The 20,321-nt window shown below is 36.8% G+C and overlaps 1 protein-coding gene across 1 annotated transcript in view; it reads right to left on the bottom strand.

Annotated features, from left to right (window-relative positions):
• The window catches only part of LOC109048785 (protein kinase C and casein kinase substrate in neurons protein 1-like), a 37,369-nt gene extending 18,298 nt beyond the window's left edge, over positions 1-19,071 (bottom strand). The window contains exon 1 of the mRNA XM_042712549.1: positions 18,782-19,071. The gene's annotated coding sequence lies outside the window, so the exon portion shown is untranslated. The remainder of the gene's footprint in view (positions 1-18,781) is intronic.
• Between the last annotated feature and the right edge of the window lie 1,250 nt (positions 19,072-20,321).

Genomic DNA, 20,321 nt, shown 5'->3' with positions numbered 1-20,321 from the left:
GCACTTTTATGAGTGTTTTTTTTTTATTTTTTTTTTACTGTTATTAGAGTTCCCTATTCTAAAGTGTTACCGTAACCTCTTACACGTATTTGGTCACACTTTAGTTTGGGGACTAGATCTCACTATTAACTATTAACTATGACTTTTCCCTCAGTAAACTCCTAGTTTGCTGCTTATTAATAGTTAGTAAGGTAGTTGTTAAGTTTAGGGATGGGGTGGATCAAGGAATCTAGAATATGTTCATGCAGAATAAGGCATTAATATGTGCTTTAGAAGTACTAATAAACAAACAATATGCTAGTAATATGCATGTTATAAGCAGCTAGTTAATAGTGAGAATTGGTCCCTACGCTAAAGTGTTACCAAACATTTAATTTTTTATAATGCATAACAAACAAGTTTCAGTGGAAAACCTAAGTTGACATGGTAGCAGTCCAAACAAGATTCATTCACAGCACGTCTAATGCGTCTAACGTCTCTCACTGCTGAATTAAACCTGCAAGCAGCCAGAGAAATAACAGCAGCTTCCTGAAGTCAAGCCTCCACAGGGTTAGCACTCTGAAATCAGTCCAGTAATGAAACCAGGGAAATGTCTGCTTGACATGAACTGACACAGACCGGAGGACAGAGAGACAGTGTCTGAGTATTAGCATGACATCAGCACGCTGACGACAGAGTAATGAGGATATATTTGATACATGTGACAGAGGCAGGCTGCTGATTCAGTATTCATTTCAGATATTTAACATGACTCTGCTTATACTGTCATCTGTCAGTCTTTCCTCTGTTTTCAGGACTGTCAGTCGATTATTTGAATCCATTTGAGGTAACATTTTAGATTAGGGAGCACAGGTTCACTATGAACCAAGAGTTTTTCCTCAGTAAGTACCTAATTTGCTGGTTATTGGTGGAAAGTAAGGTAGTTGTTGTAGTTGTTAAATTTAAGTATTAAGGAACCTAGAATATGATCATGCAGAATTAATAATTTTCACCATATTTTAGGAATAAAATGTATAAAACCAAGCATTTAAACGGTCTTTAAAAATATGTATTGTAATTGAAATCTATGCAAACAGATAAAGTGCTATTAAAAATCTCAAAATTGACAGGTGCATGAAAAAACTGTTTTTGTCTTGTGTCTCATCTTAATAGTGAATAAGTGTTTCCTAATCTAATTGGTTACCCAAATTAATTACAGAATATGCATATAAATAATCTAAATGAATTATGAAAATATCAATCATTATAATAATATATAAACATAATTAAAATATAAAAAAAAAATTAAGTCATTATAATAATGTGGCAGATGGATTATTGGCACTAATTGGCTAAGTCAGTATATTTCCTCATGATTGCTGTCTGCAGTAGCAGCTGTTGGACTGACATGCAAATTCACTAAAATATGTTTTCTTTTGGTATATCAAACTTTAATTATTCTGACGGTTGGAAATCACCTTGTTATTGATTTTATATACAGGTCACAGAACATTATTAAACGTACATTTTTTAAAAGCATACATTCATACAATTGTAGTAAATGAATGTGTTAAACTGACTTTTATCCACAGCAGTTTGGCCCTGAGGTCTACCAGAGGAACATCAGAGACATGAGCATTAAACGCTAAAGGACGTTCTTTAGGGACAGAGGGGGAGATGTGATCAGGACACAGTAATTGGGACTCATAATTCATCTCTGCAGCTCATTCACTTAATACTGCACCGCTTCTGTTACAGAACTAGTACATGTTGTCATTATTTATTGAAGTGAGGTTAATAGGATGGTTTTCTTTGGAAAAACGTGGTGAAGGGCTCACGGATGTGTAGTGAATGAAAACTACTGTACATAGATGTAAACCTATTATAGTAAGCAGATTTCAGAGGCTGCTGCTAAATATATCTCACACATCTACCTGCAGCAGCTGGGTTTGCTGGAGACAAGTCTTATGAATTTACTCAGATGAACTGTCTGATCCATAACAGACTATTAGATACTGAACAGTTTTTTGTTATTGTCCCTTTGAAAGTTTTATACGTATACGTAAATACACTGACTTAGAGCATAAATGCAAAAGCAATAAATGCATCCATAATACATGCTCTAACTTTTTGTACGCTAACACTCATGCAAACTCTTGTGTCACGTGCAAAATGCACTTTCAATACAGAATTTCTTACAGACATGAACAAAGAATGTGAAACAATGGAGTTAACAGCTCATTTGGGAGAAGTTAATTAGATTATTTTTGTTTAAAATCCCTCACAGCATTGCATTATGATTTGCAATATCTACCCTGACTCGTTGCATTCATAACAGCTCACTGAGAAGGCAGTTAAAACTTGTTCAAATGCTGAAAGTGCGCTTGACTGGATACATCCTCACTCTTCTCAATCATTAGAAGCTTATAAAATGCTCCACTCCATCATCTGATAAATCACCATGATTGCTGGAAAAAGTCTCTTTTGAATATAAATGTGTTTGCTTTTCTGTAGTGCAGTGGTATTTATGGCAGACACATGAGGCAGGTTTGTGCTCAGAACACTGACTTCACGAAATGTCACAGTGCAGTGTGGATATGGAGATATGAAGCTTGAATGTCTTTCATCATATTAATGATTGTAAATATTTTGTTATTAAAATTAACCTTTTTAGTTAAAATAATCATTATTGTTACAGTACAGTACATTTAATTTGCCTTCAAATATGGGGGTACAACAAAATATTTAGCCCAATTTTCTAGAAAAAATGAAAACCAAAAGTGAGAGAAAAAACGGTAGCTGTATGTGAGGTGTAGATATGGAGAGCGAGAGACAGCGGCCCGCAGGTGAGTCATGGCTACAGTCCGCTGGCTTATCTAAGCAGCTCAGAGCACACAGCTAATATCTGAGGAGCTTACAGCTCGTAAGAAAAGCATGCTGGGAGTTGCTAGGAGACAGCACTCCCTCAGATAGAGCTTTCATCAGAGCCAGCCTGATTGGCTGAGCCTTGATTAAGCAAGTCATGTGACTGGAGGTTCAAGCGAGTGAGTGAGTGAGTGAGTGAGTGAGTGTGTGTGTGTGTGTGTGTGTGTGTGTGTGTGTGTGTGTGTGTGTGTGTGTGTGTGTGTGTGTGTGTGTGTGTGTGTGTGTGAAAGTGAGTGAGTGTGTGTGTGTGTGTGTGAGTGTGTGTGTGTGTGTGTGTGTGTGTGTGTGTGATAGTGAGAGTGAGTGAGTGTGTGTGTGTGTGTGTGTGTGTGTGTGTGTGTGTGTGTGTGTGTGTGTGTGTGTGTGTGTGTGTGTGTGTGCACTTGTGATCCTCTGGAAACATAATTGTTAGTCACATGTATTTTTCAGGATGGTTTTGTGATCTGCTGAGCACCAGTAAGCTAACATAAAGAGTGTTTCAGATAATGGGAGATGATCTGGCAGTTGGACTCCCCCTGAAGATGTTCTGTGGTTTATCCCAAACTCTGCACGTCACACACTCATAACGCTCCCATCAGATCACTGGCAACAGAAGATGTGGCCAAAATCAAGACGCCAGAAATGGAAAGAGAAACAGGAGAAGGATGAGAGGTGAAGATGGCTGACTCTCAAGGCTCCAGTCCCAAATATTTGTAATTTAACTGAAAGTATTTTTTATTTTTTTTAATGCAGATCTATCACAGTGTCAATAGTCAATTGTGGGGCCCTCAAACATCCATGTTATATGTAAAAATAACAATGTTGTATCTGTATGTACTCTTGATTGCTTTTGTTCATTCAATATAAAAATACAAAGACCTTTTAATATTCAAATGCAAAAAATATATATATTTTATTTGAATAACAAATTTTGTAATTGAATTGAAATAATTGAAAGAATAATGTTGATGAAAAAAAGTAGCCATGGGTCCTAAAAATCCTAATGGTGCTCCTACATATGCATCAGATGTGTATTTAAGTAAAAATGTTTTATATACTATTTATAATATATACACTATTTATATTTATATAGTATTTATATTTAACTTTGTAAGAAAATATTCCTTTTGTCAAATTATCATCCCATAATGAGGCACATTTTATGGAAAATACTTCCTCACTTACTAAACACAGACAGAAGAAAGCAGTAAAACTAGAAATGAATGAGGCCCAGACTGTAATTTGCTAATACACTACTGGCCTGCCTGCCATCAGGATTTAACAAAGACAATATACACACATTAGCTTTCATTTAAAAGAGAAAGACACTGGGCATATGCTACTATAGGAATAATCTGCCACACAACAGTGCATAAAAACAACAAGCTAGTTTGTTGAACAGATGTTCTGTGTGCTACCAGAGAAACTATTCCCTGAAGCAGGTGCTGTTATCAAATCCAGCCAACTCATCACTTCTGTTTTCTAAAGAGATAGTATCTACTCGTATAATAAAAATATATCATCAACCCATGCAACATGCCAACCTATTGTTCTCTCTAACGGACAAACTTGTCAAGATCATCAGCTCATCACAATGCATTAAGGGATCACATGATGGTTATATATAATATTGCCTCAAATCTTGAGCACAAAGAGACATTTCTACTTTTAATTTGAGACAATGAAATGTTTCTGCTTCTATTTTGAGTAGAGAGCTGCTGATATGAAAACAAATGGTTTGGGGTTTGATCTGAAGTATGACTGCTGTTTGGTTACCCGTCATTAAACAGACCTTTTTATCCAATGAGAATTGCATTGATTTAATATAGGGACAGGAAGAAGCTAGAGGCCATGTGTCTTGCTCAAGGGCTCAGTATTGAAAGGCCATGTTCCTGAACTAAGCCCAAGTTAGACTAGTGTTTTCAGCAATAATGGAAAAACACACATTTCTGCTGAGTACTTCTGCTGAAAGGATGGGTTCGTGGGTTTAGCAGAAAAGACTACTCAGCCCAGAAACGCTATCGACGGTCTTCAGCTTTCCAGTGCTAGATTCCCGATGCAGGTGAGAAAGAAAAGCATTAATTTCTCTGCTACCAGATTTATGCTGTTTGTATTGTTAAAAAAATAACGAATTTCCCATTCTATTTCTGACATCTATTTCTATATCAGCATCTGAAACAATTGATTAGTATAAAAGTGGTTTGCAAGTAGATCCCAAACTGAATCAGGCACAGAAAGTCTTATGGTACACAGAACAGGCAATGCTTTCTGACTGCAGAAGCTGAAATCATGCTAGAATGGATGTTCTTGATATACAAAGAAAAAGAGTACTGAGTGCAGGTTGCTTATAATAGTTGATAATAGCGAAGTGATCTTCAATGAAATCATATGAATTCTGACACTGAATGTCCGTTCACTTCACTATGGCAAATACTGTCACAGTGCAGGTCTCACTGCCATTCAGAGAAATCTCATAAGCTTTTATCTTGACCCAATATTAAAGCTGCAGGAATAAACTGATAAAACATCATTGCACTGCAAGTCACTTGCTTTTACTTTTCTTTCTAAGACTCAGCTTTTTATGAGAAGCAACCCAACAAAGATAAATATTTCATTTGTTTTATATAACTGTAACTGCCAAAAAACGGCTATGAACAAGAACAATGACAGCAATTTCTGGACAATAATGTATGCGGATTTCTCTTTTCAAATGCACTAAAAAGTTTGGGGAAATCATTTGTGCAGACTGTGAGTTCACTGCTATCATCCTAACCACTTTACATGTTACCCTTGGGAGATATCATCAGGAAACACGGTGTTAGCTTTCACTGTTATGCTGATGATACTCAGCTCTATATTTCTTCGCGGCCTGGCGAAACATACCAATTTGAAAAACTAACGGAATGCATAGTCGATATAAAAAATTGGATGACGAGTAATTTCTTACTGCTAAATCCTGAAAAAAAACAGAGGTGTTAATTATAGGGCCTAAAAGCTCTGCATGTAATGACCTAGAACGCTGTCTAAGCCTTGATGGCTGCTCTGTCAATTCTTCGTCATCAGTTAGGAACCTAGGTGTGCTATTTGATAGCAACCTTTCCTTAGAAAGCCACGTTTCTAGCATTTGTAAAACTGCATTTTTCCATCTCAAAAATATATCTAAATTACGGCCTATGCTCTCAATGTCAAATGCAGAAATGTTAATCCATGCGTTTATGACCTCAAGGCTTCCCAATTGTAATGCTCTATTGGGTGGTTGTTCTGCACACTTAGTAAACAAACTCCAGTTAGTCCAAAATGCAGCAGCTAGAGTTCTTACTGGAACCAGGAAGTATGATCATATTAGCCCGGTCCTGTCAACACTGCACTGGCTCCCTATCAAACATCGTATAGATTTTAAAATCTTGCTTATTACTTATAAAGCCCTGAATAGTTTAGCACCTCAGTATTTGAACGAGCTCTTGTTACATTATAGTCCTCCATGTCTGCTGCATTCTCAAAACTCTGGCAATTTGATAATACCTAGAATATCAAAGTCAACTGCGGGCGGCAGATCCTTCTCCTATTTAGCGCCCAAACTCTGGAATAACCTACCTAACATTGTTCGGGAGGCAGACACACTCTTGCTCTCTCAGTTTAAATCTAGATTAAAGACCCATCTCTTTAACCTGGCTTACACATAACATACTAATACACTTCTAATATCCAAATCCGTTAAAGGATTTTTAGGCTGCATTAATTAGGTAAACCGGAACCGGGAACACTTCCCATAACACCCGATGTACTTGCTACATCATTAGAAGAATGGCATCTACGCTAATATTAGTATGTTTCTCTCTTATTCCGAGGTCAACGTAGCCACCAGATCCAGTCTGTATCCAAGTCAGAGGGTCACTGCAGTCACCCGGATCCAGAACGTATCCAGACCAGATGGTGGATCAGCACCTAGAAAGGACCTCTACAGCCCTGAAAGACAGCAGAGACCAGGACTAGAGCCCCAGAGACAGATCTCCTGTAAAGACCTTGTCTCAGACGACCACCGGGACAAGACCACAGGAAACAGATGATTCTTCTGCACAACCTGACTTTGCTGCAGCATGGAATTGAACTGCTGGTTTCGTCTGGTCAGAGGAGAACTGGCCCCCCAACTCAGCCTGGTTTCTCCCAAGGTTTTTTCTCCATTCTGTCACTGATGGAGTTTTGGTTCCTTGCCGCTGTCGCCTCTGACTTGTTTAGTTGGAGACACTTCATTTACAGCGATATCGTCGACTTGATTGCAAATTATTGCACAGATACTATTTAAACTGAACTGAGCTGTATGATGACATCACTGAATTCAATGATGAACTGCCTTTAACTGTCATTTTGCATTATTGACACTGTTTTCCTAATTAATGTTGTTCAGTTGCTTTGACGCAATCTTTTTTGTTTAAAGCGCTATATAAATAAAGATGACTTGACTAGTCCTAAAGCTCGTGTAGCACTGAAACTCATCAGTATGGTTTATAGTCTTGTCAATGCATGCACGGTATGCACGGTATTTCTTGACTGTCAGCTCCACCTGTGGGTTGTGAATCCTCTTCTTCACAAATATCCGAGCAGTCACTGTTCTAGCTTTTTTGCTGAGGGCACACACCACTGAGTTTGAATGTCAGTTTGTTTAGTTTGCTCTCTGTGGAGCACTTACAGCATCGGTGACACAGCAGATTCCCTTTTAAAAATTAATTTTTCAGCAAATTTTGCTGCTTTTTAATGAGCTTGCTCTGTTAAACCTCTTTTCCAAGCATGAGTTCAGGTTATTGTGATAGAGACAGGAGGAGTTTGGCACCTCTCTGTAAAGTCCACTTCTTTCATGAGATTTTCTCTTAGAGAACATATGGTAAAAAGGACATTAGACTGCATATTTCTTGACTATTTCGATATTTCTTATATTTTATATGAAAAGCCTCAGCATCTTCCAAAGGTACTCAGCTAGAACTATTAAGACCTACTTGACAATATTAATATGCATCAAATCGAAGCCTTTTCATGCCTAACAAGAACTCCTAAACACATCCTCAAGAACTGTTTCTAAAAGAATCAAACATCTCCAGAAAAGATAATATCTCTTACTGTTGTGTCAGTTTTTATTTTCCACATACTGCAATCCTGTCTGTCATTACATTTATGGCCATGTGGTCAGCACTAACTATTATCACTAGTCACCAAGTCGTCACATCAGTGGTCACCACTCACTTCTACCAACCACTGCTAGCCCTGCAGCCAGAATCAGACAGAGTGAAAAGTATAAGCTATCTTTTGTTTCGAAAGCACTTACGTCATTGAGAGGCAGTCTCATTTAAGAAAAGTAATGGTAAAAAAAATGGCTATTATTCTTTGTGAGGTGTAAAACGCTGTCATTTATTTCTTACTTTGCAATTAACAGTTACTTTTATTAAAGTGCCCCTATTATGGATTTTTGAAAATGACCTTTCATGCAGTGTGTATTAATGCAGCTGAATGTGAATGAAAACAGTCTGTAAAGTTAAAGTTGAAACTGCATCATAAATAAAGTTATCATCTCTCAAAACAGTCGACTCTTAACCTCCTAAACGAGTCATTTGTAATTCGAATCCCATTTGCGTTAAGTTCACACATTTGCATAATGCCCACCTACTTTCTGCATGAACATCTCACAAAAACCTAAACCCCTCCTCAAAAATCTCGTTCGGGTGGATAACATAATGTGTAAAAGACGCTGTGCTATGCGCTGTGAATTCAGTTTATGTTCACTTCTAAAGGAAGAGGCTGTGAAGAATCAGTGTTTGATACCACAGCAGCTTAATCACAACTTCATCATCTGACTGACGACTGCTTCTCCAATCTCTGCCAGTTCAATACAGGATTAGTAAATGGAGTCGTTGGAACAGTTTGCTCCTCCGAATCACAACCTGTAACAGGAATGTGATCAGCTAGAGACAAAAAAGAAGGAAATCTGACCACGCCCCCAGCACTCATTATTAAAAATATACATTTTAGCACCTTAAAAGACATATCTTATATTGTAAAAATACATACTGTCCTGCAAAAAATAAAAAGCAGCATTTAATAATCATGACAACAATATAATAATATATTATAATAAAGTACTATAATATATTATAGTAATATATATAGAATTCTTATTATTATTATTAAATTACCTGCCAAAAGTTTGAAAACATTACAATTATTAATGATTTTGAAGTAACTATCTTCTTCTCATCTAGGCTGAATTTATTTGATCAAAATAAAGTTTAAAAAAAAACTGAAATATTGTGAAATAATATTACAAATACAAAAAAGTTTTCAATTTTAATACATTATAAAATGTAGCTAATGTTATTTCCTGTGATGCAAAGCTGAATTTTCTTCATCATTAATTCAGTTTTCAGTGTCACATGATCTTTTAGAAATCATTACTCTCAAGAAACATTTCTGATTATTATCAATGTTGAAAACAATTTTGCTGCTTCATATTTTGTGTGGAAATGATGATGCATTTTATTTTTCAGTTTAATGAACAGCATTTATTTGCATTTATCAAATATATTAATTATATTCGTTAATGCATTTATTAAATAGAAATCATTTTAAATGTCTTCACTCACTTTTGTCCCTTCATGCATGATGAATAAAATTATTCATTTCTCTCTCTTTTTTAAATCTTATACAAATGTTTGAGTGGTATCATTGTTTCAACAAAAATATTAAACAGCAAAAATGTTTCTAACAATGATAATAATGAGAAATGTTTCTTGAGCAGCAAATCAGCATATTAGAATGATTTCTGAAAATCATGTGAAACTGAAACGTCCTTGTAAACAACAGATTTATAAACGTTTCTAATGACGAATGTTGCGTTCCCAAATGCAAATTAAAGCGTCTCAAACCAAGCCCAGCGCTAACAGTGAATCACAACTAAAAACAGTACTGTAACAGCAGACACACTACAGTTTATTATAAAATTACAGCACATCCATTGTGAATTTTATTCCTGCTGTAAGTATGATTAATAATTGTTGCTATGATGTTCTGTTGAGCGTGCAAAATAAGTGTTGTGTTGTGTTGTGTTGTGTTGTGTTGTGTTGTGTTGTGTTGTGTTGTGTTGTGTTGTGTTGTGTTGTGTTGTGTTGTGTTGTGTTGTGTATCCAGTCAGTGCAGCTGTACGTCTCCAGCTAACTCACATTATAGCGCTGATGATCAGCTGTGGGCCGCTATTGTCTAGAAATGTGTCGATTAATACAGAATATCTGTCGTTCTTATTACTTGGAGTCATGATAAAGGATGGAGCAATACGTTGGTTTACAAACTGCAGTGCTTCATCAGTACTCCGTGTATCTGACCAATCAGAGCAGAGTAACATCACGCAAAGCAGGGGTTTGGAAAGATGACTCTTTTTTTGAGAGTTGTTGAGAAATAAGGTAAAATTAAATGCATATTATAAGAAAATGAAAAGTGTTTTTTGACCTTGCCTGCATGTAAACCTGTTGTTGGGGACTCCCAAAACCAAATTATGAGCCTTTCAAATAGCTTAATAGGAGCACTTTAAATGATATCACCTCAATGACGTGTGCGGCCGACAGACACCACGTCTGGGCTGAAGGACCTGGCTGCGAAACCAGACGCTTTTTTTCTGAAGATGGAGAAGCAGAATAGTGTTGCACACGGTAAGAAATAAAGGAACATCATCTATATTGTGCTGCCTTCCTTTGTCTCTTTGAAGCATACAATTCAGAGTTATTCAAACTAATAATTTGTGCATGGTAGACAAGGGGACTTTACCAGGTCTTAGTTAATATGTGTGTGTGTGTGTGTGTGTGTGTGTGTGTGTGTGTGTGAGTGTGTGTGTGTGTGTGTGTGTGTGTGTGTTTGTGTGTGTGTGTGTGTGTGTGTGTGTGTGTGTGTGTGTGTGTGTGTGTGTGTGTGTGTGTGTTTCCTCTGCTCTGGGTGATTTATGCCCACCTGAAGTGCTTATGTTATATCAGTGGTCGGGCATGTTTCTGGACAAGCCTCTCAAAGGTCTTCATGATGCATGAGAGAGAGAGCAACTTGTCCTTGAAGTATGTAGGCCAAGGATGACTACTGAGGTTCCTTATCTGCGGTTCCAAACTATTCAAGGACTGGCATGCCTTCTTTACGTACTGGGAGAGGAAGAACAGATACTGAAGGACCCATCAGAACTCACTGGCACCAAGACTGATTCTGTCAATGCGTCAGGCTTGTTCCTCCAGTTTCTCAAGCTCTCCCAGTTACTGACAGTTTAAATAACATCTCTGGGGCCCTCCTGGAGTAAGATGGAACTTACCAGTTTTGCATTTCTTAGTCAAGACAAATACCAGATAAGCTATAAATAACTTTTTAGCATTGCTGTTCATTCCCAATAAGCTGCACATAATTGACAAACCCCAACAGCAGAGGTGCATGACATCACTCACACACAGCCAGTTTCAGCCAGTTTCCTCATGAAGACAACAAGAGCATCCTGAACTAACCAACACGAACTTGTGTATCTTGATGAAGGCCAGCAGCAAATACTTACTGTATGCCAAGCATTGCAAATCACCCAGCGCTCTCTACCTTATAAACACAGCTAATCGCTGCCTCAGTGACTTCTTAACAAAATTAAATTAACAAAATTAAATAAAAATGATTAGGTCTTTAATGATTAATCAGATTTGTCGACTAGTGAAGTCTGTAATCAATCAATTCAGTCATTAAATAGGCATTTAGCAGTCATTAATATGCATGTGTTACTGCAGTTAAAGCTATTCCTATTCAGAATCATTGATTGTATTGTCTCTAGCAAAACAAATCATTACAGCGCCAAGTGAACTGTGTTAGGCAACCGTCCAAACTTCTGATCAGGCTTGTTAGCTCGGAGTAACTGCAAATTTAGGGGTTTCTTAAAGTAGCATTTGTACAGCAATGATGCACACGCTTTGCAAGTTTTTTAAAATAATTGGTAAATTTCTAGATATAATCAGATGTTGGATTGGCAGTTAATCTTGGAACAGTTCATAAGCTAAATGGTTTATCTGTTTCTGTGTGACTAACACAAGTAATAGAGGACATCTGCAGGAAAAAACAGGCATAAAGTAAAGCAGATGGCTTTTGCTTTTTAATCTGTTTATAGAAAGATCAGTCTCCTGAGTACAAAAATGCAAGTAATTTTTTTTAAAAGAGCCACAAAAGAGCCATATATTCTTATTTACTATATGCTTTGAAACTAAGTTATAGTACTGACTGCAATGCAAATAAGCAGCAAAAGTAAATAGTTTCCATTAAAATGAACAGAAGTACCTGTTGTAGGATTCAGTGCTAGCCACTTTAACTTTCCCATAAAATGATTTTAATAAAACAACAACAACAACAACAACAAAATCTATTTTATTTGTTTGTTACACATTAAAAAAAATCTGACTGTCACATCTGTACCAGGTTCTGATGTTCCTGGTCGATTATTTTAAAGCATCTTTCAGTTCTTATTTATACACGGCAGTAAAACGTTTTAATTTCAGCCGATTGTTGCCTTGAACTCTTAGCTGCGATGCTTTCAGTGTGGACAGCTGACTTAGTGAGCAAGCTAATGCTATAAAAGCCAAGACTATTTTATGTCCATTTAATTAATGTAACTGATTATTCATAAAGCATATTTTATTTCTGTAAGTGCCATTCAGGAGACATTTCAGAGGCTTTGTGTGGTACTACAACTCCTAAGAGCACAGCTAGCTACATGCAAAGAGACCATTGGCAGACACAAGTCCTCATTTAAGACTCACCTGTGAATTGAACAGGTATTTCCTGTCAGTGGCGAGGCCAGGTAAGGGTCAGCGTGCCACTGGTTCACCCAGACTGAAGGCTGGCACAAACAGTCACACATGCCCTACAACCAGTCAGTGTAGCTCGCTAGCGTAGTTCAGTCTGATTTCAATATATGTGCACAGAAACATGAGAAAAACTCTATATTTAATCTGTTTCTCAAACAAAGAGAATGGCTTTGGTAAAGCTTCATCACCCATTCTTTGTAGTTGTATAGAAAAGAGCAACCAACACAGTCTTCAGATATTCACTTCTGTGTGAAGAAGCTAATAAACTCAATGCTGGCATTCAGTAATCACACGCAGATGTGCAGTTCACACTACAGTACATGACACGTGCCTTAAAGGTGCAACACACACAACATCAGAGCAAACTGCACAGTAAACAACAGAGTGATTCATGCTGCAGTGCATGCTGGGAACCAGAGTCCTGCCACTGAAGAGAAGGCACTGACAGCTGCCTAGCTCAACACTCTCGAGTGACACATGAATGTGGTGTGAAAGAGGAAGCAGTCCCACTTTCTCTGACAGAGAACAAATCTGATTTTTTATACACTCCACAAAGAGATCTGTGACAACGTTTTATCAATGAACTCTGTAGAAAGGTATCATATAAAGTATGTAGAAATATGTCTACACTGCAAAAAATGTGTTGCCAATGGGGTAAAAAAAGAATCTTATTTCAAAGGGAAAACAAGATTATTTGTCTTGCCCCAGTGGCAGATATTTTTCTCCCAAAAGAGCAAAAAATTTTATAATTATTTTCAGACAACAAGACCTAATATCTAAAGGCATTTTGCTTTTCAAGTAAATGTATCTTGATTCAAGAATGTGTAGATATTTATACTGTAAAATAAGACAAAAATAATAAAGAGCATTATGTTTATATATTAAGAATTGGCCTAGAAAACACTGTTAAAAATAGTAAATATTTTACATTAGTTCACAGTAAGCAGACTGTCCTGGTATTTAGTTTATTCTTTGGCTGGTTTATTCAGCAAGTTTCTTTCTTTCAGTCCGAACAAATCTGTGTTCCTCATGTAATCTATAAATTTACGTGGAGAAGCTGTTTGATAAACATTCAGACCCCAAAAAGTGTCTGACATTTATTTTTCACAAGATCCCTGATCATTTCAGTTTGATCTTTACAGTTTGTGCGATACATTTCAGCACAGATTGTTTTATGACTCGTCATAATGCAGCTTTACAAAGAGGCTATTTCTGAAGGACGTGACATTTAAAATGATATTTGAAATGACAGCGAACTCACAGCAGTGACAGATTACATGTATTTTGACATTTTGATTTATATTTATATGTGATCGTTTTACAGAAACTTTAGTTCAAAGCAACATACAAGATGGAAGCTGTCGAAGACAAGTGATTCATAAGGAGATAATTAGCTTAGAAATGATGCAATAACTCAGATAGGCACAAACTAATACACAGCACAACTCTGCAGCAGAGTTTTCTGCATTATAATAATCTAGAAAACAACCACTAATTTATGAAAATACAGAGGACTCATGATTTAAATGCTGTTCTTTGCTGCCATTAATCTGGTAGTGTTCCCTGAAGAAAACACCGTACCATACACTGTTAGACATTTTACTGTATTTTTGCGGTAACTTACTAACTGCCCCTTTACCTTTGCTTACCGCAATTTCATTTTACAGTATTATACCCTTACCACAACATAATTTTACAGTAAAATATCCTTACTGCAACTTAGCTTTACAGTATAATAATATTACAATAACTTTACTGTAATTCATGTTGCAAAAAAAATCCAAAAAAATCACTTAAATCAATTTAAAAAATTAATTTAATAAATTCCAAATAAGTGACTTGAGTCCATTTACAACAGTATATTTTTTTATTCACTGTCACTTTTAAATACATAAATTTTTCATTGTGCTTTATTCTGCAACATTAATAATAATAATAATAGAGAACTGAATTCATCACAACAAATAAAGGCAAAGATCATGACAATATGGCAACAAAAAGCATCCCAGTTGGTCTTGGCTGGCCTCCATAACCACTGACGGCTGATCTGAAACAAAACAGAGGGAAAATGTGTGAGAAATGGGTTTATCTCATTATCTTTATGTCATGAATTTATCTCATCTAAATTAGTTTATAGACAGCCTTTGGGGTGCAGTTAGCTCCTGCTTACACACAGGCGACAGGGAAGGAAAGAGGAAACAACAATGAAAGTGTGAGAGATATTGCATGTCTGTGTGAATCTTTATCATCATTGATTATTGACTATTCAGCATGTAATTAAAATGGCAAATCGCATGTGCTGGATGCTTGATCTTTTTATTTTTTTTACAAAACTCTTATCTCTTATTATCTCTTTAATGTCTTAAGACATTTCTGATTACACTAATTTGCTGCATAGCATAGCTGCAGTTAATCTAATGTTAAATATACTGCGTCTGATAATTAGTCAAAACACATACTCACAAAGCCAAAGATGCTCAGTGCCGTGGTTCTTACAAGAGCCTTTGGAGTGTATTAGCTTCTGTTGAAACAAGAAAAATTTTGACAAGATTTTTGACTAATCACTATATGTTATGAACATGATAAATCACAGATCTAGGATGACTGCTAGATTGATGACTTACACAATCAAATGACAGTCAACACTGAAAATAGAGAGAAGAGAATATATACTATAACGTAAAAACTGTATGAAAGTTCAGAGAGCATTGACTTTGATGCGGCTTTTCTTCTATTAACAAACAAGCAGCCACAATAAGGAATGTATTTTCATTAATTAATGCATAGGCACTGGTGTAAATGTTTTCAATGCTATTGGTAATGGTTTACATTTTAAAAGCAAGTTATAAAAGAAATCTGATAAGTTAAAAGTACTTACCTCAGGAAAACTCGCAGCTGCCGTCTGGTGATCCTCTCAGAAGGGAAGTCTGTTATGTGTGCACCGGACACAAAACTCAGTTTATATGACCTCTGCCAGGCTGTTGCCCGGGCTTTCCATGAAAAAATAATTTAAATGTTGTGGGGTGACAGCAAACCATTAATATATATATATATATATATATATATATATATATATATATATATATATATATATATATATATATATATATATATATATATATATATATATATATATATATATATATATAAATTTATTTCCCCACAGTTCTGCTTACCCTGGCATTTAAATTAAAAAAATAAATAAACAGTTATCAAGTTTATTTTTCTGATAGCCTGTTGAAAGTCATGGAAACGCAATTGTGGATTTTTTATGAATTTATTTTTTATTTTTCCTTTATTAGAGGAAATACTAAAGCTATACACATGCTGGATAATTTTAAAATGAGAGAAATGAGAATGCAAATTCATGTTTTTCATCTGCAGAATGTAGTAGCACTTCATTTACAGTAGCACTACTGCTTTTGCGCAAACAGTGAAGTACCACAAATTCCTATTAGCAGTAAATTACTGTAAATGTCATAAAAATACCCAGAACGCAGTGCATATTACAGTAGCTAACTGTAAATAATACAATACTTGCAAATGAGCCAGACAAATCCTCTGCACCTGTGTTGCAGCCTGGAATTAAACCACACCATGCTGGTTTCATTTGGTCAGAGGAGAACTGGCCCTCCGACTGAGCCTGGTTTCTCCCAAGGATTTTTTCTCCATTTCTGTCACCGATGGAGTTTTGGTTCCTTGCCGCTGTCGCCTCTGGCTTGCTTAGTTGGGGACGCTTGACTGATTGCACAGACACTATTGGAAGATATCTGAACTGGATGATGACATCACTGAATCATCAACAAACTGACTTTAGCTGAAAAATTACTCTGTTATTGTCTTCTTGCATCACTGACAAAACTATTTTCCTGTTTAACACTGTAAAGCTGCTTTGACACACCCAGTATTGTATAAAGCGCTTTATAAATCTTGACTTGAAGATGTGAGCTCATGAAAGTCATGGAAAAATCCCACCTTCCCTGATGAATCAAGATTTAGATATTTCCATCACTTCTCTTCTTAGGCTTATTATCAAATTAGGCTTTTAAAATGAAAGATGAGCTATTAAATGTTGTTATTGTTTCAGGTTGATGTAGCGACAGCATTACACACTTGAAGCTTCTACATACAATCATTCATTAGTGTTTAAGATGAAATCTCAGATCCATTCAGTCAGTGTTGGCTGTGTGATCTCGATACATCTACCCATATTATGGCTGAGTTGACATCAGATCATTTTAATGACATATTCAGCAAAATAATTATGTTTTAACAGAACATAACTCTAAATGGGAAAAGTTTATTTCCTCTCTGTTGTGTTGTGGTATATCCATTTCAATACAAATTCAGGAAAACAGGATAATAAAGGCTGATAATGATATAGTACACTAACCTGACGAGTTTCACACTGCCACCCAGAACTTTTGCAATGTCTGACAAAATTTTAAAAACCGTGGTTTTACACATTTCTTATTTTTTTCTGACTTTTAAATTTAAAACCCACAATAATGTAGTTTTTGCTGCAACAGCATTCAAGAACGGGAATGGAAATGCTAGCTAAAGACATTTTCTAAACTCTTAATATCATACATTAGATGTGGTTGCATCACTTTTAAAGATAACGAGGGCACATCTGGTTTCAGAACCGCGGACAGCTCCAACGCAACACCATGCACAACAGCCAACCAGTACACAACTAAACAAATGGATATTTACCCAAGCAAAGTCATCACACTGCAAGATATCAACACTGTAAAGTAATGTAGTAAATATGATTGAGCTAAATAGTTTAACAATTAAAAAGAAAAATACGTTTTTTTTGTTTTGTTTTGTTTTTTAATCCAGAGCTCCCTCTTTCAGCAAAAATACAAAGCAGATGAACTGAAGATTCAGTGATACTGGGTTTAAACCTCCACTCTATCATACAATTAAATAATTCCATATTTTAATGAACTGACATTTCGTCTTAAAAATCCCCAGTGATCAAACTAGTTGAGGACTCGTCTGTATATGTGTATAATATGATATTTACGAGCATGAAAGAGTTGCTGATAGATGTGGGCTGAATGAATGTAGCAGTCGGATTGGCTAAAAAGCATGATCTGTATAAGCATTCAGTGGGTGACGCATCAAATCCTGAAGCCCATCGATGTCTTTTCTGCTCTGAGGAGCTGCTGAGTGTTGAAGCAGGAGTATAGGAATAAGGCCTTTCGTGCATTTAAACATGGTTAAGGAATGAGACCGATTTAAACCACTATTATCATCATATTATACTATCTCACAGGTCCATTCGTATCTCGTGCTGTGTGCTGAATGTCTCTGTGATGCTTCGGGCTTTTCTTCATGGATGACTGTCAGGTGTTGTTGTTGTTGTGTTACATAACGACCAGTCGGGACGCATTCATTAATCGCACTCCTTATATTTCCCGACAGGTTTTATTGCATTTCATTTTAATCATACATTTGGTAAAATAATCTCAAACAGATTGATAGCCTATTTCTATACTTCAGATGTGGCGAGATTTTCTTGTTTTGTTTGTTTTAGGCCACCTTCCTAAAAGTAGCTACGTCAACCAGTAATGCTACTGAAGAAGGAAAATAGCATCTCTATCGATGAAAGCACAGCTGGTGTGTCATGTCTGATGTCCATAACGTTATCCTGATTATCAATATGGCCTTGCTCAGATTTTTCTTTGGCTAAAATGATTAATTTGCGTGATTTTGCTTTGAGTGAAATTCCCGACATTTCATTAACAACTGTGACGTTTTTGTTTAAAGCATGTCTATTTACTCGCTGGGTGGACAGCCTGTATTTAAGATGATAACGACGCGACTGAATCGCTCGCTATATTATGTATTTTATTTTTAAACACATCGGTGTTTAACATGATGCCGTGATGTGCACGAAATACACCGCAAACAAGCACAGTTTAGGATATAAAAGGCTTCAACAGAAACGCTTTTACGCAAAGCAACACCTGGGTAAAATATGCATCATACAGTAATAGATTCACCATAAGCCGAAACATGCAAACATTATTGTTTCCTACCGAGAATGACGTACGAGCGCCGTGCGGTTCTCTCGTTGCAGTGACAGAAGGTGACCCCGCGCCCGTGTCCCTCCGCATCCACCGGATCACGATGTACGCAGCGATGTGCTCGCGCACTCTCCGCCGGTGGGGGATGGTTCAGCCCGAGCTGTCCTTCACGCGCGTGATGCCCGACGACAGGGAACCACCGCGAACCATGACGCCCTTCTCAAGGATGTGAGAAAAACAGGAGCCTGATATTTTACACTTGCTGGTTTCTACAACTCAGTCCGCAGTTTAGAAGAAATGCATTATTAATGAATTGTTTGAGTGCTGCTTCATGGGGGTACAACCATATTTCTTTCTCTCTTGATTTATATTCCCTTTAAGCTCTCAAACAAATAGTGCAGTATGCACAGACTCCGCCTCTAGAAAAGAGCATTTCATCTCGGCATCTTATTCTTCTGGAGTCTTTAGGTTTCAGTCTAATACTGAGAGAGTGAAGTCAACAGCATTGAGGCGTTTGTGTGGATGGCTATATTAATTTATGCGTATGATACACCCATGCCTGCTCTTCAGGTTAGCCAAACATTCAACAGTTATGTAATCTTTGCTCAGAGGATATAAATATTATGTAAAACACATTAAATGTGATGTCAGTAAGACTGACAAGTACTCTTTCATCTCACTTATAAAGCATTATATGAGTCTGATTGCAGCTTAATATCCCTCACACGAATGGCTGTGTGGGAGTATAGCCAGGTGATGTACCGAATATTTCTCAGAAACTGAAGCGCTACACTGTTCCCTATACACTGACCAGGGGACATTTAAAAGAACAGTTCACCAACAAAAATATAAAATTGCTGAGAGTGTCCTAACCATCAGGCCATCCAAGATGTGGATGAGATTGTTTCTTTATTAGATTTGGAGAAACACTGTCTCAGCAGCGGATGCTTTGCAGTGAATGGGTGCCGTCAGAATGAGAGTCCAAACAGCTGATAAAAACATCATGAAAATCCACACCACTCCAGTCCAGCAGTGAACATCTGGAGAAAACAAAACCTGTGTGTTTGTAAGAAATAATAACGCTTCTCCAGTGAAAAAGTCCATCTCCTGTTGTCTCTCGCATCAAAATCCTGCCACATGTTTGTTAGAGCTGTTTTGATCTGTGCATATTTCTCTTCTGATTCAGATGGAGATGAGATCTTTTTTATGGACTAGTATTTTAGCCAGGAGAAGGAGTATAAAGTTAAAAACGTCTTGATTGATTTGTTTCTTACAAACACGCAGCGTTTGTCTCCTCCAGATGTTCACTGCTGGACTGGAGTGGTGTGGATCACTTATTGTGATGTGTTTATCAGCTGTTTGGACTCTCGTTCTGACGGCACCCATTCACTGCAGAGCATCCACTGCTGAGACATTATGGCATCTCTACATCTAAAGCGGTCTAGTTTTCTGGCTGGTTTGGGAAGTCTTTATGAGGCTTCATTTCTTCTGGCTCAGATTCACACAAACACAAGGACAGAGAACACACAGAGTTATTTTAAGTGTGAATTCC

Source organism: Cyprinus carpio, chromosome A23 (assembly GCF_018340385.1).
Source record: "Cyprinus carpio isolate SPL01 chromosome A23, ASM1834038v1, whole genome shotgun sequence".
Classification (NCBI taxonomy): Eukaryota; Metazoa; Chordata; class Actinopteri; order Cypriniformes; family Cyprinidae; genus Cyprinus; species Cyprinus carpio.
The sequence above is the reverse complement of the archived record's forward strand: the minus strand, read 5'-3'. Positions and strand labels throughout refer to the sequence as shown.